The sequence below is a fragment of the Argentina silus genome (assembly GCF_951799395.1).
Source record: "Argentina silus genome assembly, chromosome: 3".
Classification (NCBI taxonomy): Eukaryota; Metazoa; Chordata; class Actinopteri; order Argentiniformes; family Argentinidae; genus Argentina; species Argentina silus.
The window spans coordinates 18,002,805-18,028,939 of NC_139657.1; the positions used below are offsets into that span (position 1 = coordinate 18,002,805).

Here is a 26,135-nt window from a genome sequence, read left to right on the forward strand (position 1 = left end):
TGATAACAAAAGAAAGATAAAGCAAGCGGGGGCAGATTTAGTGCAGATTATAAGGCAGGTTTCCCTGATTTCCACATTTCTGTATGCTGTGTGAGCTGAGCCAAGCACTGTTTCCCTCCTTTGACTCCCCATATGTGGGACGGAAGCAGGGGCTGCTGGGATAGCAGAGTGTGGGTGGTGGGGCTTTGTCTGCGGCCGGGTGGTGGGACGGTGGGGTGGCGGGCAGGCCAGGGGTTTCTTCTTCTCTGACAGCAGGGCCAGATGAGGAGCTGCTCACAGCCTGACAGGGAGAACAATGCGTGCTATGCCAGGCAGCCCTGTGTGCCTCTCTATGGTTGGGGCTGGGCTGTGGGGACAGGGGCTAGGACTGCAGGGAGAGGGGCCGGTCACAGCTTAGAAGTGATTTGGACACTTTTCCTAGAATGAGCCAAAGCATAGAATGAGCCAAACTCATGGACCAATCTGGAGGCACTCTGATGTTTCTAGTGCTTAAGCCTACTATGCTCAATTCACTGTTATACAGAACTGTATAGTATTGTATGTCAGCCTGTCATATTTGTAGACACACATTCACTGTTTTGCTGTGAAGAACACAGAGGCCACTGATGGTGTGGATGAGGTGTATGGCAGTTATTGGGTTAAGTCTTGGCTTATTGACTGAGAGAGCTTTACATCATGTAAACATATTATCAGAAGGTAAAACTAGTTCCCGTTTAGACCTGGACATCTGGTCTGGTGCATACAAGCAAATAGTCAATAGCTGTGGCTTATTTACTGAGCTTTGTCTGAAGTGCTTGTAGGAAAGTTGGAAACTGCAAGGGAGGACTATCAAATAAAGAAGTCACTGTTTCCTATTATTCATTGATTAATGTGCAATGCAGTGAGGCAGCTTGTGTCGACCGTGCCAAAACAATATGAGTAGAAAAAATAAATAAATAAACAAAAGGAAAATTATCCCTGAATTTCGTACTTGGTTCGCTCGTTATCCGATTATAGAAAACAACGCAGCTCACTGACAAATGAGCGATCACTGTTTATGATTTAGAACAAACTCTTATTGACTATGCCGGGATGGAATACGCTTGCCTTGCGTTTTCACTGTTTAAGAAGGAATCCATGGAGGGGAGACAGACAGACACTAAATCAAGTTACTGTATGTCCTTTCCCACCACAGTTTTAACTGAGGAGAAAAATGTGCTGTAAAGAGCGTCCAAACAGAAAGATCATCCATTTGCAAAGTGAATACAGATTGAAAACTGCCTTTTTGTATTACAAATTGGAATGAATGCAAATCATACAATTCTGTTAGTGTGAACTATGAAAATGCTAAATGTAATAGGCACAGGTTGGTTTACCTTAATACAGGAAGAGAATTTTTCCTGGGAAACTGTTTGCCTCCTGTAAACCACCTGTTTATGTTTTAGCCCATGTAGCCCTTATTTGAATTACAAATGGCATCATTTCCCAATCGTTCACAGGTTTGGTCAGTTGAGGAATTTGGAAGCTATTAAACCAGGGTGACAATGGCTTTCACCCTCAGGCCACCCCTGTGTTGCCCTCCCCCAACCTGACCCCCTCGTTGCTCCACCCTCAAATCCCTCCTGCCTGTCTGTCTGCTGATTGGAAACTGTGGACATTTTTTTAAAAGACATCTTAAAACATACCTTTTTAGCCTTGCTTTTACTAAGGGTTGCCTTGCATTACTCTCTCTGTTGTATTTGTTTATTTTTGTCTGTTTGTTGTCATACATCTTTCCTGTAAAGTGCATTTGTATTGCATCCATGTACAAAATAAAGTTTGATTTGAGTTGATTGGCCAAGAGAATACCAGGAAGGAACCTCTGGGGGCACTTGTCTTTCTTCATCCTCGCACCCCTTCCCTCCTTGTTCTCTCTCAACTCTGGCTTATCAAAGACAATCCAGCCCTGTCATGTGGCCAAATCATCCTGACACCCATTTAGCATGCTCATCAGAACAGAGTTATGAATATTCAAGATGGTGTTGTGGGCCAACGAGAGAGAGAGAGAGAGAGAGAGAGAGAGAGAGAGAGAAAATAGGATTACTTTTCCATGCCTCCAAGGGGAAGGAGCAGTTGTTGAGGATTAATGGGACAAGAACAGCATACAGAGCTGAGTAGAGGAGAAAGGCTGTTCTAATATACTGTATGGGAGGTAGACACTGGGTAGACACTCCAGAACACTAGCTATGGGATTAGACATGATCACCGGGACTGAGGTGCCTGCAGGCCTTAGCCATGGCTGGTGCCATTGCTCTCCATGCCAACAGAGGTGTGAGTCTGGTGGGAAAGGTCATTGTCACAGACAGGCCTCCTCCTGGATCTCCAGGGTTATCATGCAATCATAACTCTCCAAAGGGAATTAGGGACGTTCATTAATATAATAGAATATAATACAATAGAATACAATAGAATACAATACAATAAAATGGAATGGAATGGAATGGAATGGAATAGAATAGAATAGAATTTAATAGAATAGAATGCTTTGAATGTTGTAAGTTGGTTCTCTTGTTGACAGGATTACGTTCCTGAGGGTATGAATGGAGCAGGGTGATGCTCCCTTAACTGAAATATTTTCCCAACACTATTTAACTTGATTTATTGAATTTTCATGTTTTGAATTATGAAACTTCCTTTGATAATACTCATGAATGATATCCTTTCATTTTTCTGATCCTCTTGTGCTGACCACTGTTATGTTACGAATGTATTGGTTATTGTGAGAACATGAGATGCAAGCCAAAGAGGAGAAAGGGTTTGTTTCAATGAGCGGCCTGTCTTGTTGACATTGATGTCAAAAAGTTCTAGGATCTCGTCCAAGCTGAGACAAGTGGTTGTCGGGACATTTGAATGCTACACTATTTCAGGCTTTGATGTTTGAACCAAAAGATCCCTGTCAGAGATTACAAGGGTTATCGAATCCTCTTGCCTTTTCATGAATCGTTCTCACTGACCGTTCCATGGTGTTGGCTAAGCTTGGGCAATGTTGGTAAATCCAATAGGGTCATTTCTTTCATCAATGGGGTTGGATCAGTGGAATGTGTTCCATGATCCCATCAGGACAGAAGTCCTTCCAGGGTTTGCCTAGACCTGACCTGACCTGACCTACTGTGCTCCAAGTCAAGATTTCCTGATTATCTGGGGTTGGGGATGGAGACTGAAGGAGCTCTTGTTGCTACATAATCCACACTGTGTGTCTACTGGGGCTCCGTCTCTCTGGTTATTACCAACTGTTCCTGAGAACAACTGAGTTTGAACCCATGTCTCCTACAAGCCACAGCTGAGCTTAAGCCTATGCATTAGCTCGGAGAGCTAACTCAACTCTTCAGGTCACTGAACCACCTCCTTTATACTCATCTGTCTCCCAATACTGTCTTTATCCCAGAATGCTCTCTGGCTGTGGATGGATCACTGCTGAGCTGGTCATGCTGCTGTTTCGTTGGTCGGAGGAGTTGTTTGTCCCGACCTTTGTGTGTGTGGGACGCTGTCTCTTTGAACATCCTCCTATGAATTATCTGACTGGAATGAATTGGGGTCAAGACAGGGCCACCCAGTTCTCACCAGAGAAGGAAACTGCTAAATAAAATCATTGTCAGGTCTTTCAAGGAACATTTGGCAGATTTATAATGTTTGTTTACAAAAAGGAATATTTTCTTTGAGTATGAGAAATATCTGTTCATTTTCACAGCAGCAGTCAAACTGAGTAGCAAGCTAACAAACTATCGGGTATGAGGGAGCCTTCAAACGAGGGTGTTTATCCAAAACAGCCCCAGAGGTTAACAAGCCCATCTGTGTCACAGGTCTAAATCTGTCATGATCTGCATCTTGTTGCGTTCTGAGGCCACTTACAGCAGCCCCATGGGTCCAGCATTGCCTATCCACAGCATCAATCTGAGATGAGTCACAAAGGGGACAGTGCGGCCCACGCCTGCCAATGATAACACCCGTGGGTGAATAACAGTCAGTAATGAGGATCGAGGAGGACACTGAGGAAAGAGGAGAGGAGACCACATCATGATGAGAGGAATCCCAAGATGACTCACAGACACTGTCAGTGTGGGGCTTGCCCCGGGACTGTGGGGCATAGTCATCAGTTAATCTACTTTGAATTGTCGGTTTACTGTACTTCAGATGACAGGCCTGATCATAGGTGTTTGAATTGGATGAGTAGTCAGTAGATGATCAGGTCTTATCCAAAGCAAGCAAGTGTCAGTTTTGAATTTTTAATTCAACTTAAAATCAGATTCTGCCTGTTCTTGTATCCTGTGAGGGTACACTGGGGGTGTAGAGTTGTACTCATTGACCCCACAGCTCTCTCTCTTCAGTGAGCAATTCAGCCAGACTTATGCTGCCCATCCCGTCAGCTTGCTAGCAAGGGCACTGAGGTAGATAATAATTGTCAGCTTCCCTGTGCCAGTGCCAGCATCAGGGTGGGCTAGGCCTGGTGGATCTGGCTCAGAGGAGCTGGCGCACTGTGGGAGTGAAGAGTCTGCAACAGGGGAACTGACACACACACATTGACACGCACGAACACGAACACGCACACGCACACGCACGCACACACACACACACGTACACACGTACACACACACACACACACACACACACACACACACACACACACACACACACACACACACAAACCAAACTGTGATTTCAACTGTAAATAAGGCCAAACAGTAGTGTGATAATCATTGAACATATGAGAGTTTCAATAACGTATTTCTCAACTAGGTTTCCATCACTGTTGTTGCAATGATATGGCTCAAGTCAGATTATAGAGAGTTGTATAAACAACTGGGTAACACTTTACCTGTTGCCACTTTAATATAAAGGCAGCCTCAATGTAAAGTGTTACCAACAAAGATTTGTCATTTGTGTTTATAAAGACAATGTTAGTCCTTAATATGAATTGTATATTTCAGTATTGTGGGAATATAAGAGAGAGTGATCACTGGATTCTGTCACTTTAAAAAAAGTGCATGCAATGTCTCAACTAGAGATTATAACACTGTTATTACACATGTCATAACTGGAAAGTGTTATTAAAGGCATACACTGTTTTTTGTTTTGTTTTTTATCCATCCAGTGTTTCATGCCGTTTTCTTCATGTTCTCTTCTTGCAGGTGCCATCAGATGAGAGAGGGATAGCCCTGTCAAAAACCAGACACACACAACATTTGGTAGAGAGGAAGATGGAGATGGTGCAAAGACCTGCCTGTCAACCAAACAAAAAAAAAATCAAGAACAAAATCAAAAGAGAAAGAGAAAGCATCAGAGAAGCTGTGTTATGTAGGAGAGGAGCAGTACTCAGGCCTACAGACCAGGATGCCAGGTCTGGCTCACCTGCATGATGTCATAGTGAACAGTGCTGTGGCTGAATAACCGGTGGGCAGGACCATACCCTGTCAGAGATTACAAGGGTTATCGACAGGAGGACAGGACCATACCGGTGGGCAGCAACAATGTGTGAGTACAACAGAGGAGACTTAGTACATTGTAGTCAAGCGGATGCATGTTTCAATGTAGGCATACAGAAGGTTGATGAGTGTTCACTGTTAGTGTTTCATACACGCTTATTATTACTACTTATTATTGTTCTCATATCACTAAAGTCTGTTGTATGTCACACTTTCATCTGTGTCTTATCCAATTTGGACACAAACATCAGTGGCATAAGAATGCTCAAACAGGACCACCTGTATCATATCCTCCAACATTTGGTGGGCTTCATTCCCGTAGGTGGAATGGTCAGGTTATCTTTCCTGTTTCCCCTCCATGGTCCTCCATATCTGTCCGTGCCCACCGCCCAACCACCGCCTCTGAGGGGGCTCTTGGGGCTTTGGCGCGTTTTTGTTTTCGGCCGTGGAGGAAATGAGTTTTTCCATGCTCCTGTGCATCGGGACATTCATCACCCACATGGCCAAGAACTGCAGAGAGGAGGAAAAGAGGCTTGGCTTGGGATCTGTCACCACGGCCTCGACATATATGTCACTAAACTATTCGGCTGCCACTGAAATTGGGACCTTCTGTGTTGACTGTGGGAACTAAACGTGCCAGAGTGAAAAATCAACTGGAGTTTTTTTTTTTAGCTTCCAGTCTCAATCTTGGTAGTAATCATCATCTTTGATGATGTGCTCTAAGCATCCTCCCAAGTGTTGACACATTACAATGATTAGATAGTATTAAGGGGTACAGTAAAAAGATGAAGGGGATAACAGAAGTGCTATTCATGATGGAACGGTTGGGTTGAGCTGAAAATGACACCATTTCCCCACCAGTACCTTCCTCTGTGTTGGACCTTGCTGCTAGCCCTGAAGCAATAGAGTTATTTTACTCTACACTACACATCAGATCACTCTATGGCCATTTACTAAGAAGTCAAACTGCTTGTGATTATTAACAATTAGCTTGATTAGATCTACAAAAGAAGCCGTTTTAGTGCAGCTTGCTCATGTGGGCTATGAGTAAACAATGGGTATTATTTTGAAATATTTTACCGTATTCTTTGCCTTCAATTTGCTCTGGCACGTTTCTCTTCATTGTCGCTAACTGCTTCAGTTGTTACCGTAGGCTACTTCAGTTCTTCAGTATGTTTAACAACAGCATCCAGACATCCCACACCAGCAGTCTCCAGTGTATACTGTTGCTATAATAAGGTGTTATAGGAACCGCATGTCAGCAGTTCAGTAATGAATGGATCCAAATGGCCCCTCATGGACACACACTGCATGACAAATATGGTCCAGGTGTCCAAAGGAAAGACTCAATCTTGGAAAACACAGGGCCAGAATACGTCAGAACACTGACACGGGAAGCTAACGAGGAGACCTGCCTGTCATTGTGAATATGTGGGGGCAGTGGAGCGGGAAATGGAGGACACCAGAGAGGAGCAGGCTGGAGACCACCTGAGACCATCTGAGAGAGGTAGAGGCTGCAGGTACAGTCTACTGTATATACAGACAGACAGGCAAGACCGACTGATGGAATCACTGGTACCACCTTGATCGTCCCATGACTGGGGGGCTTTTAGTGGACAAAGTATTATCTCAGAGGACTCTATTATGCTCTGAGGGAATGGTATAGTATATGTAGTGATGATGCAATATTCCATTCCATTCTTAACCTTTTGACAGCTTAATAATATGTCCAGAATTTCCTGTCCCTGGGAGGGGACAGGGGGGGGGCAGCCTTTAGCCTGTACATGTAAATTAACCTCTCTCCCGTCATAGAGAGACTACTTTCCTGTCCCTGGGACCTGGGTGGGAACAATGACTAACATGGCCCTCATTAGAGCGCGCGCAGGGTGACACAGGGGTCACCAGTTTCTGTCAGAGCTGCACCGGTCCTGAAATAGTCCTCTCTCTCTTGAAGTGGACAAAGCAGTGTTTCGCTGGGTGGGATGTGGCGGCGTGTTGTGTTGTGATTACCTGGCCTCAGAGGAAGGGCATTCTCTCTCCCTTGCTGGACCTCTGGAAACCCGTCATTCTCTGCCAAGGGCCACGATTAGCGCCCTGCCCGGCCCGGCCCATTCCTGGGTCAACTCCCAGGGCAAATGGGGGAATTCCACAGGCCTCAGCCAGGGACTACTATTATTACCTACAGCAGCATTATTACTCATACAGTAGCCAAAATGAGCATCAGATACAAGAGGCCAACTCAGATTGGCCTCTTGTATGGTGACTGTATAGGCCTATAATACAGCTATTGACTAGCATATAGCTATGTCAACATTCACAGTTATCAATGAGCTGTATATGAGTAGTGGAGCATGAATAGAATGGATGTACTGTGGTTACAGTATAGAAGAATACTGTACGAATGCTTCAAATCACTTTGAACTCCCAAACAGTTCTTTGCGATGTATTGAAAGCCAAGGTAGACCTACTCTACAGAGGGAGAGGCCTTACCCCCTAGTGTTAGGAATCTCCAGCAGTCTGCCAGGGTTTTTGGGTGCGTACTCAGTGTATTGAAAACTCTGAGCTACGCCTTGCCAGAACAAGCACACCAGTTAATGGTTCGGAACTCTGGCTTATCTTGGCCATCAACTCAACAAAAGCTATAATTATCTGCAAAATAAACTCTCTCCCTTGATTGTTAGACAAATAATGCATTAAACAGTTCCAGATCAACTTTATTCTGTGCAGTACGGCAAGCCCCTATGGAGACTGGACTGGAGGAGAGAGAGGTCTTCAGGCTACCAGATACTGAGGAGCGGCCATTTCACTGGGCAAATGCAGGAAGTTCTAGCTAGTGGGATCCAGTGTATCATAAAAAAGGAACACCTTATATAACTAATTATTATTTGAACACTCTCTTTGTTGTTCTTTATGAAAAATGAAAAATGTTGCCCTATGAAATTTTCCCCCTGCGTATGTGTTTTCCTTTTGTATGACTCAGCATAGTCAGTCTCATGAGGTTTGCTTTATATAGGCCCAGACATTATTTTTGGCATTTTTTCGGCAGTTTACCTCCCACTCCTCCCACTCTTGCTGGCCCGCCTCCATGAGGGCCGAGGAAGCCTGGCACTCGCCTGTAGCTCTCGGCCAGGCTTGGGCAGCTGGGATCTGGGGGAGCTCCCCGCAGTTCTGTAGTGTGCTGGCAGCCCCCTTCCTCCCGCCCCCGCTACTCTTAATTCTGCCTTTTACTTCCAGCCAGCTTCAGAACACAATACAGAGTACAGAGGAGCCCTGTGCTGCTACACACCCACCCACCCACCCACTCACAAACACATACACACACACACATACACACACACACACACACACACATACACACACACACACTTCCAATGCAAAGGGCCAATTCAAAGACAGGAGACCAAAGGCGGAAAAGAGGAGCAGGCGCCTCTCAGATGCTCCGCTTGGCTTTGTGTGCCACTTGACACAGACGGTCGCACACAAGATATCTGTTGTTTATTGTTTATGGCAAGGCCCTCCACCACACTTCATGCTCTCTTCATCTGCCTCAAAAGGGCACAGTCAAGGGCTTTGAGGCTCCGGATATAAGGAAGGAGCTACGGTTGCAGTCTTGCCTATCCGCTGAGAGGGGGCGGAGGTAGGGAGCATAGTACTGTACTTCAAGACCTACAGTATAGCATTGCTGGAGGTATCTGGTGGTAATATATTCTTCTGGTCCAAAGTAACTTCCACATTTCAGCTGGAGATCCATCCCTCCCCCCCCCCCGCACACACACACACACTTCCCCACTCATAATGGTGTCACACCTGCAGATGATTGAGCCTCTCGACCTTTGCTGGACAGGTATTGTTCAGTGCCTCCCTAAACACTGGCTCCACCCTAGCTCTAGAATCCTCCAATGACAGACTCCCATTGGGTCATCCTGAGTTCTCAGCAGTTAAAAGCAGTAAAGGAGAAATTCCTTCCAATGGCCCATGAAAGCAGTGATTCACCACATATTATTGTTTGAACTAACCTTTGCAAATGTTTCCCTATTACCTCAGCATTGTGCTTGAGAAAACCCCATTCATTTCACACATTTTGATACAACTTTTGATGCGACAGTTTTTTTTATTATTATTTTTTTTTATTATTTTTTTTATTAATTTGCACTTAGCTAATGAGTGTCCAGCTGGACACTTGTCATGGGTGATGTTGATAAAACAAGACGAGTGTGCAGTTGAAAAAGCCTGCCTGCTTTGGAGAGAGGTCAGTGCCCCGCCACGCACACCCATGAAAGACTAGAGAGTAAACAGACTTGGTGGGGAGGGAGGACTATGAGACTTGGACTGTGTTCTTGTAAATAATTGCATTCATTGTTCTGCCACTGTTGGTTATGGTCACAAGCTGTTTGGTAGGCCCCTGTCTGTCTGGTGCTCCCCATGAGCCCAGTGTCAGCGTCGCGCCCCCGAGGGTATCGACTTGTGCCAGGGGTGAGGTGCCAGCTCCCTGACCTGGTGGCCCAGAGGCTGGCTGACGTGCCTGAGCCAGGGTTGGGACCAGGGTCCGGGGGGAGAGAGAGGGGGGGGGGGGGGGGGGGGAGTCTCCGCCGGTCTCCGTTAAGTGGCAGTTGTGTGCTGAGCGCATGCTCTTCCACTGTTAAAATAAATCTAGTTCAAAGAGCAAAATTCCTGCCTCTTCTTTGCCAGCAGTACTTGTGGTGTCAAAGCTCTAGATTGTTTCATTTTTATTGCTGCCCTTTATCTCCACTGACTTTACGCAATCTGATTGGACGCTCTACATTGTAAGCCGCTCTGAGCGGTGGTGGGAACAGCAGATGAAGGGTTGCTCGGATCACCTGTGCGTCTTATCTTAAGTAGACGGTTATTTTCAAACCAACTTTCAGATGTCATACTGTAAGATAAGGTACGTCCACGTTGGATAGCATGCTGTATCTGTTGTTACGGTAACACCCACGCACACTGTAAACCTGTCCAGTGCCATGCTATAAAAACCTCCAGCCGTATTCACTTGCATATTATTCAGATTAGCATCATACATTATGAGCTGGGGTTTAGAAATGAGCTCCCAATATTCGTCATTTGAGTCGATTAAAATACAACCGAAGACTCTCGCCTGTCATCCTTGATTACAGCAGCAAATGTTTAAGTTGGAGATCTCACATTTTTGGCAAAGACCACAGGAACTAGTTCATTTCTTCTTGTTTGTCTTTTGCCTATGAGACCCCTTAGAGAGGACTGAGAAAGTATGAGGGCCTCTTGGACAGATGCTTCAATATGGAATGTAACATGAGAGCCATTGAGAAAAAAAACAGGAAGTATTCCTGAAGGATATTTTTTCCCTCTCTCTCTCTTTCTCTTTCTATGGTTTTCTCCTCTCCCTCTCTTCCTTTCCTCTCCAATCTTTAATCTTGTCCAGAAGCGTCTTTGCATTATTGCTCCTCCAGAGTTTGTTCCAGTTGTGCCAGACGAGCGTGGGAACTGACCCGGCCCTTCCAGATCCAGGATCATCTGCAGCCTGTAATGATGGAACCTCAATGACATCATGTGCGTTTTTCAGAGGCAGAGCTCTGGTAACAGCGCCGTGTGCCTCCTCAAAATACCAGTGGCTAAGCGGAACACACACGCCGAGCTCGCCAATGGAAGTCAGATGCTCTTGGCTTATTTTTTTTTTATTTTTTTTTTCAGGTTTGTGAGAGCGAGACTCAGACTCTGAGACTGAGGGGCCTCCACAAGGGCCGGGCTAGGCAAGGCCTTGACTGTAAATGTCAGAAAATGAATGCAGGCCTTCGTAACAAAGTGGAATCTGATATAATCCGCCCCAGGCCACCGCGTTTGATCTGCACCTCGTTCGGTATACCGCTGCTGAAGTCTTGAAAGGAAAGAAAAGAGCGTGGCATATCTAGGATGTTACGGTATTTTAACTTGTAATCTGGTCATAAACGTCATGGTTGAGGAAGACTAGTTTCATGTGTTCGTTGACATTATGAAAACCATACGACATAGTTCAGTATACTGCACCATTCATTCATTCATTGTTTTGTTTTGTTGTTGATTTGGATATCCTCTCCAAATAAAACACTTACAGTACAATATGGCCCTATTCAATCACAGCTAGTAACCAGGTTTCCATAATGTCATGTCATTTTAATGCAAAAGTGTTTTTTTTTTCTGACATTGTAAACATTTTTGAGTACTGTGCATTGAGTCCATGGTGACTTCTAGCAGTGAAAAAAGAATTTCTTGTCTTTTTTTCTTTCTTTTTTTTTAACTCACCGTAGAAACCTGATATGAGGGTAAGATTGAATAGGGTCTTTTGATGACTCAGGTGAGTCTTTAGTAGTGAATGGTGCGCTCTTCATCTGAATAGCAGGAAGAATTGGTAGGTGGGGAACATTTTATCAGGTCTGACTGGGGTAACTCACTTAACCACAAAGGAGCAGAGATCAAAAAAGAGGGAACAAAGCCCTTACAGGTATTACACAACTGGAAGGACAGAAGCCCACACATGTTCATACATTTCCTATTCAGTGTGGGATGATCCTAAATTGGATGTGAAATCAAACTGGGTCATATTCTTGTTTTGAATGTAGATGAGAGAGTGTGTTTCACATGATGCTAAAGGCAAATTTCCATCCCTAGACAGACAATAAAGTTAGATTTGATTTGATTAGATTTTATTCTACTATACTTTACTCTACTTTACTCTACTCAACTCTACTGTACTCTAACCCAATGAATTATATTCTAGTCAATGAATGGAAAATTGAAGTGATGAGGTGAACTTCAGAAAGAGGGGACAGCTCTATTTGTTCCATGCTTACCTGGATCTGTTAGCCTTTTTAGGTTGCAGTAGCTTACAGAGTGACAAGCAGTGTTGCCTCCCATTTCTCCACTCTTCTCCTGAAGTATGCACTTGTGCACTTTCCCACATGGATTTAAATGAAAATGGATTGGTCTAAGTGTCCATGCTAAGACCAATCCTACTGTATGCCTTTAAATTCATGTGGGAAAGTGCACAAGTGCATACTTCAGGAGAAAGGGACGAAGCATATGACAGCATGAGAAACAGACACACTTGACGTGTTTCCCTCCTCCAGTGTGCAGCCTGGTTGGTGAGACTTGAACAGTAGCTCCAGCACCAGCATCTGCATTTTAATGATTGGCGGACATGTTCGTTTTGTAGCCTTTTAAAAGGTCTTTTGAGGCTCTCTAGCTCTATAATCTTATCGTCACCACGCCTCCAGCATGTGTGAACTCCACTGTCAATGCATGCTCCCATGGACACTGTCCGGCTCTGACTAATTCTGGGTGGCGATGAAATGATAATATCATATGAACTTTTTACAGTATTTGGCACTTGTTTCTGTTTTCGTCTCACATTCTATGACACATACAGCCGTGGCCTCCCTCTCTCTCAGTGTTTCTGGTAGCAGATGGATTGTGAAGCATTCCAAATTACAGGTCTCTTGGAATCAAGATGAGAAAAAAACATGCACATTACTATCACAGATTTAGCAACATGTGGGGACATCTTAGACCAAATGGAGTATTAAAAACACTCAAGTATTTGGTTTTTGAAATACAATATGTGTTTACTTTTTCCACTTGTGGTAGAGCTACTCCTACAGTAGATACAGTATATTGTACAGCTTAGTGTATCAGAGTGTACAGATGGTAAACATAGTGTTCTGTACGTACATACTTTCAGTATTCAAGAGTATTTTCTAATTGAATGTAGAATGAACATTTCTTTAGAATGCTGTTGGCAAACTATATGGCTGGACCATGGTGTGCGTGCATGCGTGCGTGCGTGCGTGCGTGCGTGTGCAAGCATGTGTCGGGAGGTGCTTTGTTTTTGAACAATGTCAAAAAGACGAATATAAGGTAATCATGTAATTTAGCAAGAATGCAGTAGGAAACGTAAACACACTCAACTCGCAGGAAGACAATGGAAGTTGAGAGGCTGTTTTACATTAAGAAAATAATCATAGAAATAAACTCTGTGTAGTTATTAGCGGTTTCACTGTGCCAAGTACAATTGGCTGTTTCTGTCCATGAGGGATGAAGGCAGCCAAGCAACTGTGGTCCAGGCCATAGCAGACCCCCATTGACATCCCCCTGTAGCCCCCCCACAATGGGGAATGGGGCTTACTAGAATACCTCTGCATCACATTTCCTGGTGCGGTTTCGTAAAGGTCATACAGTATCTGAACTCCATATGGTCATTGTACAGTGCATTGTCTCTGGTTGCAGTAGAGTTCCTGTGCATTCACAGGACTGGGATGAGTTACTGCGTTCTGCTGAGCCAATGGGAGAGGTACAGTAGAGATCAGATACAGCATCAGAGAGAGACAGAGTGAGAGTGAGAGAGAGAGAGAGAGAGAGAGAGAGAGAGTTTGAATGTCTGACATGATTCAACCCACCCAACCTGAACTGTACTGTTTAGGTGCAGTATGCTGTATCTGGCTGCAAAGTTGCATATTGATTATCAAACACTTCAGGTCATATCCCAGATGGATAACAGCCGATTGGTAGAGAACAGAAGCGGAGGAATGAGGATGGCATCCCACCAAGCTACTGGCGATCGACAGAATACACAGCGTTTGGTCCAAGAGACAGATTTTCCTTTTCTTTCCCTTCTAATATAGCTTATCCCCCCCCACATATGTGTGTGTGTGTGTGTGTCTGTGTGTGTGTGTGTGTCTGTGTGTGTGTGTGTGTGTGTGTGTGTGTGTGTGTGTGCCCCCTTCTCTGGAACAACAGCATAAAGCTGCAGCAAACACGTGTAGTCAAGCAATGATCCAGGGCCTAATCTACTCTACAGAGCCAACATGATTGAGTCAAGATCTCTGGTTCTGTGCTCTGAAATACGGTCTCAATTACCTACTGTAGCTCTCCCATCCCCACCCCCTGCTCAGTGCACACACACACACAAACACACACACACACACACACACACACACACACACACACACACACACACACACACACACACACACACACACACACCACCAGCTCCATACATAAATTAAAATCAGATTACTATCAGTGCTCCCTGAATGTGCCTTTCTGTAAATACAGATCTGTCTCTTTCCCTGGTCAATCTGTTAAACTCCTCCTGCTGGGAGGCCCTCAGTCAGAAGCCTGTGTTTGTGTTCCATGGTAGTTACTAATTGACTGCGCCATTGTGGAGGCGAGGTGGATGGTGGGGATGGGGATGCATGGTCATCATATGTGACCGAGGCCACTGAGCCCCTGAGCCTGATGTGGGAACCATTATGTGGGAAACATTAGCCCACAGCCTCTGTAGCGGAGGGGGGGGGGGGGGGGGAATCCTCTCCTTCTATAACAAGTTAAGTGCGGTTACTTGTGAAGACATCAGTGACAAACAAAGCACTCAGGTTTCCTCTCCAGGGGTGGAGATCTGTGCTTTGGTCCACTGGGATCTCATTCATTCCTTAGTATCCGTCTGTAGATGCTTGCCCCCGGTACCACTAGTCAAGGTCCTTACCATACTAACTGTACATTTCATAGGCCAAGCTTACAGTGCAATCAGAACCAAGCACATGATGGGGAGGTATTCCCTCTGTTTTACATTACATGATGTAATGAAGTGTGAATGTGTGTTTAAAAGCCAAATCCAAATCATGTGCAAATGGTGAGAGAGGGTAGGAGAGGGCAGACCAGAGAGAACTCTGGGGTGGCCGTCTAGCGGGTCAGTTGGTTCTAATTTGGAGCAGCTACCCCCTAACATGCTCACGTCAGACCAATACTATGAAATACTTGAGCTACATTTCATTGAATTTGCCTGGCACAATGGTACCCACAATGGAAAAAATAATACAGTGACCCCCCCCCCCCCCCTACAAAAAATACTGATTAAAACATGAAGTAGATAGCAGAGCGTCTAAAGAGTGTCACTCCGTAGGATGAGACAACCTACAGTATTAAAGTTGCCTGTCCAGTCTCCTCTTGATCAACCATATGCACACACAGACACAACATCAATGCCGACCTAATACAAGTGGCATTTACCAGGCTGTCTAACTATCTATTCAAAAAGCTAAATGTGTAGTTTTTAAAATAAATCAATAAAGTGCATTTCAGTATCAATGTGACATTTTGATCATCAAAGCAACACCCACTCTGACTGAGCGTTCAGTGGAAGTGTCTGTCCGGTCATGTGTTTATACTGATGCCTCCGGTACATGTGAGTACCACTGCCATCACTATATTATTACTGAGTCACCAAGTACAGTCTGTGTACAGTTGTACACTTGTACAGTAAAGTTAGTATTATGCAGCGTCAAGCTCTACGGTTCAAAGGCTACTGAGTCCCCTCTTCTACGTTCTCATGCTCAGACAAGGGTTTATCAAGTGTACGGTAGGTGAGGCGGGAAGGTCCTGCTTTGTGGCACCATGGATGTGTTTTTTCTTTGTTTCTGTTTTCTCACTACAGGACTTTGTCCCCCTCTAAGTTGGCCAGCCAGTCAGCAGAGAGACTGGAAAAGCACTGAAGGTGTGTGTGTGTGTGTGTGTGTGTGTGTGTGTGTGTGTGTGTGTGTGTGTGTGTGCGCGCGTGCATGCTTGTGTGTGTATGAGGTGGATTGTGTGCGTTTGCACTTTGCTCTAGATATTTGTGAACAGCAAATACAGCAAACACAACAGGCACACCGTCGGGAAGTCAGCATGACATTTTCAATTCAGAGTTGATATTAGGTTTCAATGACGGGTTAATTCATCCTTGGCAGTCCTAAAATCATTGATCTTATTGAAGTTATGGGCAGGTGACCGTGATAAAGCACCTCAGAGATTGTCTGATAATCTGCTGTACTGACACTGTTGACAGGGCCCAATGGTGACATTGCCCCCCCCCCCCCCCCCCCCCCCCAACCAGGCTGAACAGTACACATGGTTATGACACTGAGCACTCTTTGAACTTGGATGAATTGCAGGTCTATCAGCAGCTGTTCAGAATGACCTTACCCCACAAAAATCAATGGGCACAAGTACAGAGAGGTGAAGGGTGTGTGTGTGTGTATGTGTGTGTGTGTGTGTGTGTGTGTGTGTGTGGGGGGGGGGGGGGGGTAGGTGATTCAGCCCAGTGGCTATAATTAAGTAACAACAGGCCTTTTATAGAATGCTGTTTTATGTGTCTCAGTCTCGCTATCAAAATCATTCTCTCTCTCTCCCCTTTAGACCCTTTTTCCACTGACCCAAGTTAAACAGATTAGTCGGGTGGTTTGAGCCCAATGGAAAACTCTCCCTTAACTTCCCAAACACAGATTTCTCACACTAGTAAGATGGGTCTCTTAAATGATTGAAAGGTCTATTTCCACTTATTGACCCAACCCCCCTATCTATCCAGATCAAGAGTGTACTGTAGCTATAGAGACTGCCACCCTAAATGGTCACATGTCACATACTGTATACTACAGGCCTATAGCTCTTGCCGAGGCGTATACTGATTGACCCCAGAGTGTTTTTTTTCCTGGAGAGGATCTGATATGTGCCGCCCAAGGACAGGCCGGCTTAGCAGATGTGACAGATCTGGTGCGCCAGCCACAGCAGCCCTGTGCCAGTCCCTCTGGGTAGACAGGCAGGCAGGCAGGCAGGCAGGCAGACAGACATGCAGGCAGGCAGGCAGGCAGGCCATAGTGACAGGCATTTGGAGCTCGGTTGGCAACGCCACCCACCCCTGCTCTGGTAGTTCTAGAATAATTTTTTCTTTCTCAATTTTTTTTCCCCCTCTGTCATTATTGTTTCCCCCTGTTGCCGTGGTGCATGCAAATGAGTTGTGAGGTATGTGCTGGTTATCTCTCTGCTGGAAAAGCCTGTGCCCTTGTTGCTTCATATAGCCCAGCTCCAGAGCACCGGCCATTGATAAGGCTAATGTCTCCGATAGCTACCGCGCTTTCAAGTCCCCCTCACAAAACAGCCGGCTCCCTTTCATGTTGTTTTCCCAAGCCAAGGACAGACAGGCCTCCCTGCACCGCAGCAGGACCAAACTGGCTAATCAGTAATCGCTAACTTGCTGAGCCCAGCAGTCCTTCAGATGGGCTGATTTTTTTTTCTTCTTCACCCCTTCTTCTTCTTCTTCTTCTTCTTCTTCTTCTTCTTCTTCTTCTTCTTCTCCTCCCTTGTTTTTTCCTCCAGGATGCTTTTCTTGTGGTGTTGGGGGATTTGTGAGTGAAAAGTGTGCTGTCAAGAGGCACCATGGGGGGAATGCTTTGACTGAAGGGACTGCCTTGTCTGTCCTCTTTTCTTGTCACTTGTTTCTTCTTCTTCTTTTTCTTCTTCTTCTTCTTCTTCTTCTTCTTCTTCTTCTTCTTCTTCTTCTTCTTTTTGCCGCCACTGCCGCCACCTGCCCTCCCCCCCCCCTCCCTCCCTCCCTCGCTTTTTGTCTCTTCTTCCTTTGCTCCTCTCTCTCTCCTCCTTTCTCTTTATTGTCCAGCCATGGAGCAACTGTTGGTCCTCTGCCTGCTGATGAGGGGGGACAGCGGGGGACACCAGGGGAAGGGGGAGACAGCGGGTGACACCGAGGGGAAGGGGGACATAATCGTGCCACAGACACATGGCGCTGTATTATAACATTAGTACCACTTTATGACTTTATTTAGTACATGCCAAAGAAAATTGATTATGTGACAGAGATAGAGTGCCTTTTTCTCTTCAGGGCCAACGGTGATCCATCTCCAAACTTGTGAGAGATGTCTCACCCTGTTGTGTTGCTTCACGGCAGCATTACCCTTTTCTGTAGCTGGTAGAGTAACCTTCACTTTATCAGACTTTGTCAATTGATCAGATTTATTCTCCTAAATGCTAATATGTTTTGGGGACCAAGAAACAATAGACCCAGTGGCAGTTGTAACCGTTGACATTTAAGTAATTTAACAGATGTTCTTATCCCAAGCGATTTCCAATAAGTACATTAGTCTAAAGTAATCGAATCCACTGTATATCACAGTCATCGCAAATACAATTTTCCATAAGAAAAGTGGCAAAAGCAGTCACATTGCTTGAGAAAGGGAAGAAAACAATGTATTAGTGTTACCCAATGATAATGTGTAATTATTCAATAATCCAAATCTATAGAAAGTGGGGTTGAGTTTGGTTGAAAAGAGCAGCATCTAAGATCATGTGAGTACCATCTCTGAAATCAAAGGTCCTGACTGCGATGCAGTATCAGGCCCCTCAGTCTGCTTGGCTCAGCATGAGTAATGAAGAAAAGTCCCTATCACGGTCCATATTTGTTACATCAACTAAATGCCACTCTTAAACTAAACCGCCTCATGTTGTCTGCAAATGGGTAACCAGACACATGACTTTGTGTTGATGGTGTTTTCCTGGAGAGCTGTACCCTAAGCCCCCTGATCTCTGGTGACAGCAGGCTGTTGACGCGTGTGTTGTGTGGTGTGGCCGCACGCGTGACGCAAGCTGTGTGTGATGATGACGATGGAGAAGAGACAGGGCCATGTCAGGAAATGCCTTGTGTTTGTGTCTGCCTGCCCCTCCACCAGGAGCAGGCTAGGCCATCTCTCTCTCCCATTCTCTCTCTCTCTCTCTCTCTCTCTCTCTCTCTCTGAAAACACTGACCCACATGTTGAACCCGCCCCCATAGTGAATGAGGGTCAGAGTAGAGTTCAGGAAGCGGGACTCTTGTTTGTAGTCCTTGCCAGAGGCAAACTGCAAGTCAGCAGCCTTGGGCAAAGGGCAGAAGGCTGCTCAGCTTTAAGCAGAGATGGAAATAATGACGCTGTGAGCGTGAAAGATACTGGTTTATAAGTGTCTGAGAACACATCAAATTGTAACTCTTGATCCTGGATTAGAGATATGGAGCCAGTGGGCTTTTGCCTTTCTGACTTTCTGTAGAAAAGATGATGTACTGTATGTTAATTACATCACAATCCATAATTCATCGTTTCTATTTTGACTCCTCTGTGACATTTTACTCAGAGTCGCTGTGTAAGAGGAACACAGAGGAGTTTCTCAGTATGTTTGTCTGATGATATCCAAGGAATGCTGTGTTATTGTGCTTCTTGCTCGTTTTGCTCGGTTGCATTCTTGAATAATGAATATAAATCTTGTTTCCCAATATGTCTCAAATTCAAAACACTCGCTCTATACAAGTCAATTCACGATGATTGATACCATGCCGTATCCAAATCATCATCGCTCTGTTCCATTTCCCCATTACATAGTAAGGTCTACTAAGGGAGCACAATACAAGACAGGCAATACTGTCAATATAGTGCTGTAGTATTGTGCTGTTGGTATGGAGATTGTCTATCTGTCTTGTTGTTCTATCTATGTAAAGGGGATTATTTCTTGGTTTGTGATTGGGTCATTCTCAGTCAGTTTTCAGTCATCAGACTAGGATCAAGAGTGCCTACCCCCCACTCATCTACGTACTGTATGAGGCTGGAAAGCTAACTTTCCTTTCACCTCTCCTTTCACTTCTGTGTCAACTCCTACAGTGCCACCTCTTCTTTTAACCCTTCATTGACCGTCATCAGTAAGTTAGTAACCCTTCATTGATTAAAATAAATATTTAGATCCAATGGAGGTAAGTGTAGTGGACCCTCTCAAAGCCTGCTGTCAGTCACCTTTCACAATGCCATCCATGCAAGAATGTACCTGCAATGCTAGTAATGTTAGTGCTATTACTAAAAATGGGACACAATAAGGTAGATGCAACCATGTTTGATACAGTACACCTCCATTATGTTTAGTGTTCCCGTAGATAATTGTTGTATTTACTCAACTGCAACATATTCGAGTAGTTGATGTGACTTGATAACTGTTATAAAAGGTTATTCAAAGATCCTGTAGCTTCTTGACATCTGTGGCATTTCTTTGGAAACAGGAAGTAGGGCTAGGTGTGTCTGTTGTCATGCCAGTTCCCTTTGATTAGTAGTTAGTAGAATACAGTTCCTCTTACCTTTTGTTAAATGTTAAATGTAGCATCATATCATAGATAGTTTACAAACTATCTCCCCTAACTGGCCCGGAGGCAGACGATGGGAAGAGGAAATGACTTCAGCATCGGAGAACGTGTTATCACTTTTTTCCAGGACATCCTTCATACAGTATGCCACCCAGTAACATGACTGGGAGATAAGATTCTGCAGTGGACAGCGGACAGCGGACATGTTCTCTAATCAGAGAGACAGAACAGTGTTCACTGTGCTGCTCAGGAAAGCACCTTGTTGGTTCCTAACAGACACACCTCTCCTTAGCTTACCTCCAGTAAGGCTCATACGTACATGTAGGCGATGTTAGATGTTAATACTATGTCTCTCTGTGCATCGCTTACTGCATCAATGACTGTGGATGGAGATGCTGTGCCTGTGACATGACTGTCGTATACCATACATTGTCTGTGCAAACTGAAAGCAGGAATGAAGACACTAGGTCACACAGATTTCAAGAGCTGTTCCAGTTGTGAAACCAGCCATTGTGATGATTTATGGTAAATATCCATCCCGCTTGACATACATGTGCCGAGGGTGCGTCCGCAGCGGGTTTGAAATGTCTTGAAGAGTCCTAAGGAATTCCATCTCAAATTACGCATGATAGAAAACACATCACATCTTCATCATAAAGAGAACAGAGGGTGGTTTGTTTGCCAAATCTGATCTGGTGGTTGGTAACATGTTCCCAGTGGTATAGGGGTTGATGCAGTTCATCCAAGCACCCTTGCCTGTTGTTGGTAGAAGCACTGTGAGCTGTATACAGTAGCATAGTGGTGGTTGGAGTGTTAGCCCAGTCAGATTCCTTTGTTATAGCACAATACATACACACGATTCACTGGTGAATTATCTCATCTATGGAACTATAGTGGTACTACTGTACATTGATACTAAATGATGACTGATTATGTGTGGTTTATATTGCACATTCTACCTAAAGACGTAAGGGTTTTCCTGGATACTACTACAGCTCCAGTAACAGTCTAATTCAAACCAAAAGGTGGCAGAAACATGAGACAGTACTACTTCCAGACATTGTGTGTGTGTGTGTGTGTGTGTGTGTGTGTGTGTGTGTGTGTGTGTGTGTGTGTGTGTGTGTGTGTGTGTGTATAAGGCTTTCTGCTCTGTGAGGCTTATCCGGCCCCCTGGTTTGGAGTGGGGCCTGCACAGACCCCACTGCAGGGTAACCCAGACGCAGATGGTACCTGTTACAGACACAGGCCCGCTTGTTTTCCTTTGTTTGAGTTGAACCCCGGCAGTAGCGGGAGGAAGCGGAGAGCAGAGGTGTGGGGCTGGGCCCGCCGTGGGGCCGCAGTAGTTTGGACTGAGGCTCTGTGGAAGCTATTGAAGCGATCATGAAGGAAGGCTCACATTGGGGGAACACTACAGTTAACCTATCAGCTCTTAGGATCTGTTGCTTCAATATCCGGCTTGTCCAAAGTTACTGTTGAGTATTGGTGTTACTTTTCAGGGGTGGTTTGGGAATTTAATACCTAACTCTCCGGCACGAGAGAGAGAGAGAGAGAGAGAGAGAGAGAGAGAGAGAAGGAACTGAGAATAGAGTCACATAGAGGGGGCACACCAGAGAGTCCCTTTAACATTTGGTTTGGTTGGTAGGTGGTTGACGGAGGTTGGGGGCTAGGTAGAGTTTTTATAATGTATGGTCTGTGCGTGAGGATGGATGGGAGAGCTTGCCTTGGGGAAGCAGGAATGTCAGAGACATGGACACTTGAGACACTTGATACGAAACCCCACTGTTAGGTCCCTCTCTCTACCTGCCCTCATCATATTAAAACTGTGCCCTGGACACAGCTTTCCCAAGACCTTTGAAGTAAAGCAATGTATTGTATGATTACATGTGATAAATCTAGATTCTAGAAATATTAGAGGAATTTTACAGTTTGCATGATCAATTTATTTACAAAAGCATCAATTCGGTACTCTTTGACTGCTATGAATCTAGTACAGAGACAGGAAGAGAAAAGACAATACTGTATTTTGTAGGTTCACCCTCTACCTTCTACCTACATTGCCTACTGTACCAGTGCTACTGTTTTACAGTAACATCAGGCCAGTCTTGGTGATGCATTCCAGGCTGCCGCCGACGCAGGGGGAGTTTGTTTGCGTTTTTTTATTTTTTTCATTTTGGCGGTCACGTTCCAGTTTGAAGCACTTTATTCACACTGATAAGTGCCCGCCCCACCCAGCCGTGGGCCGTGGAGTGGTGGAGTGGCCATTCCTAAGCAAACAGCCATGTTAAAGGGTGCCAGCGGAAATAACACCAGTGCTCCGGCTGATAAGATTAGACGACCGTCACCTCTATCTGGCCTGCCTGGCCCAGCCAGCACTGAGCCCCGGGGGGGCAGAGGACACAGCCTCCAGTCTGCAACCTTTAACCTCAAGCCTCCAACTCCACCACCACCACATGGGCTACCGCCCCCTGGCCCCAGCCTCCCTCCCCTAGCCACTAGACCCTAGCCCCCAGCCCGACCACCACACCAGTCATAGACTGCTGAGAACCAAGCCTTCAGCTCTCATGTGAGAACTATTATTAGAGGTGGAGAGCAAGCAGAGATATTAAAGAGGTTAGAGAGAGTTTGGATGACCAAACTAATGAGAGTATCTCATACTGCACGGTAAATTTCACACTGTCTTGATGCAATGTACACTGCATGAGTAGACCTGATGGTAGCTCTCACACTGGGCGATGCCACAGAGCCTCCCAGATGAACGTGGTACCTTCAGATGTTTGGAAATTGCTCCCAAGGATGATTTCTTTTCTTTGTCTTAGCTGATGATGTCAATTAGCCTATCAGAAGCTTCTAAAGCCATGACATCATTTTCTGGAATTTTCCAAGCTGTTTAAAGGCACAGTCAACATAGTGTATGTAAACTTCTGACCCACTGGAATTGTGATATAGTGAAATATGAGTGAAATAATCTGTCTGTAAACGATTGTTGGAAAAATGACTTGTGTCATGCACAAAGTAGATGTCCTAACCGACTTGCCAAAACTATAGTTTGTTAACATGAAATCTGTGGAGTGGTTAAAAAATGAGTTTTAATGACTTCAACCTAAGTGTATGTAACCTTCCGACTTCAACTGTAGAAGTATATTCATATGAGAGAGAGAGAAAGAGAGAAGGGGGTGGGGGAAGAGATGAGTTTCAATTTTCATGTTCTAAATGGGAGGTCTATTTGACTCAAAGTATGGATTTCCAATCTAATGTTTAAAGAATTGTGCAGAGATCAGTTTCAGATTGTAACTGAAGTACTGACAGCTGCTGGATCCTTATACTACAGTATTTTATTCAAACTCTCTGTCTATCGAGAACAATAGTTGATCGTTAAAGTTATTTTAAATAGAAACAAGTCATTGCTGAACCACAGAATTTGTGTCTCTTTCAAGATCTATTATACTCTCAACTGACTATAAATACATTCTGCATAACACTATCTGTGGGCTCAGTCATAGAACTATATCCATCATCGTTTCCCTTGGATGTTCTTCATGCATAAACAATTACACTTAAATGAACATTAGGTTTCATTATAAGTCATTGTGTTACTTTCCCCACCTACAGTGCTGTTTTTACCTTATAAGGTGATTTGTCATTTATTTATACAGAAACTTGTGAAGGTAGGTAGTCTTTTTAATTTAATTTGTATCATGTTCTATTTTAATTCAATATACATTAGTCTTTGTACGTTGCAGACTGCTGGTTTGTTGGTTACAACAAACCAGCAAACTGGCAATCTTACCTTTTGACCTTTTACTTCAACCATAAATTTTGAGGAGAACAGGTTTTTGTCATTAATGGCCACAGTGAAAACAGTGCAATCACATGACAGCAACCAGGACATGACAGTATGCAATGTAAAAGAGGGTTGACATGGGACTGCCTTATACAGTAGACCTCAGAATGTGATATACAATATCTGTGACACATACAATATCTGATGCTCTGTGCATCCTAACTACTCCTTTCATTCATATTTTCTCATGGACTACTGTGTACTATTTGTATTATTGTCACACTCACCCACACACTTTGTGTACACCCTGGACACTGTATGGTGTCTTGTTTATTGGTGGCATTGTGGTAAAGCATAGCTCAGAAGTGGCACACACGCATACAGTATATACACGCACACACACACACACACACACACACACACACACACACACACACACACACACACACACACCCACGCTCGTGGAAACACACACAGACACTTACCCACCCACACACCCACATGAATATAGCTGAGCTATGCAGGGGCGAGGCTCCATACCGCATTACATGACAAGGAAGATGACATTTGTAAAAAGACAAGTTATTGCCAATGGTTAATATCTTGTGAGTGAAACCCATGGGCCATGTGCACTAAGTTGTATACAGTCCAACAGTCTTTTCTGCACACTTATCTGTAGTACTATATTCATGGCACAGTATGATATGCAAATAAACCAAACAAACTTGTTGTCATCTCTTATCCCCCCCCCCCCCCCAATATAATTGTCATATACATGTATATATTGTAATCAAACGTGTATTCCTCTGTGATTGTATTGGTGGGTACAGTAAGAGAGCTGAACAGCTGTTTCAGGGGGGGCAGCACCGCTGCTGCTGTTGATGCTGCCACTGGTGGTGGGGCTCTGTCCAGCAGCCTCCTCTAACCCTAAACCCTGCATCCCATAGAGGGCGCAAGCAGCAGCTGCAGACAGATGCAGGAGAGGGAGAGAGAGAGAGAGACATAGAGTGACAGAGAGAGAGGGGGGGGGGGGGGGTGAGTGAGAGAGAGAGAGAGACAGAGAAAGAAGACCGTATAACTATAGACTGTTTAGAGACTGCTGTTGACTGCTGCTAGGGTTAGGGTTAGGGTTAGGGTAACAGAGAGATGGTGCTGAGTCAGAGAAAGACAGAGACAGACCCGTGCAGGCTTAGGGACAGGACAGGGCGCTCATCCTGAGATGTTAAACCCTTCTCGGGGCAGTTCAGAAAAGTGGCTACGATTGATATGGTAATTTGAGGTGTATGAGGTGAATCTGGAGAGGAGGGTTTCTCTGATTCAGGTTCCGCTGAGTCAGAGAAAACCTGCTGCAGCTCAGCTGCTGCAGGGACCGGTGCATGAGGCAGGACAGGGGTGCTGCTCACACCTTACTTCAATGCTTAGTCCTCACCTTTCATATCCTCCCAAACCTCACAGAAGCGTCCTGTTTGCAAGAACAGAGAGCATTATATGATATGTTATGAGATACTGCTCGTCACCATAGAGACCTGTATCTATTTATATGATCATCTGTTCCCTTTGAGTACTTCCTGTATTGGGACAGGCAGTATACAATAGTTAAACAACCTACTCAATAACTGTTTCTCAAATGTACAGCTATCAGGGACATAAAGTGTAGTTGTTTTTCTGTGTCATTAAAAATAAATTCTGTACCCATAAACTTCAAAGTTTAGAGGTCAAAACAAGAGTGCTGTCAATCAATTACGTCATTTACCTTTCCCTCTCAATTACTGTAAATTGACCTCTCTGTGGAGCTGGCACAGGTTTCAAAGAATTTTCCATCATTCCAAAACATGGCAATTATCAACCAATCACATGGGAATCTGTCCTCCTGTCATGTGCACTTATTTTTGCCCAGCAACAGTTAAAGTGTAGTCAGATCTAGTCAGGGAGGGTGGCTGGAATGGAGTGGAGCTGTGGTCTAAGC

General features: G+C 44.7%; 1 long non-coding RNA gene across 1 annotated transcript in view; it reads left to right on the forward strand.

Annotated features, from left to right (window-relative positions):
- Window positions 1–26,135, forward strand: part of LOC310802806 — an 80,911-nt gene that overhangs the window by 44,063 nt on the left and 10,713 nt on the right. The window contains exon 2 of the long non-coding RNA XR_014554162.1: window positions 5,145–5,487. This is a non-coding gene — a long non-coding RNA (uncharacterized lncRNA). The remainder of the gene's footprint in view (window positions 1–5,144; window positions 5,488–26,135) is intronic.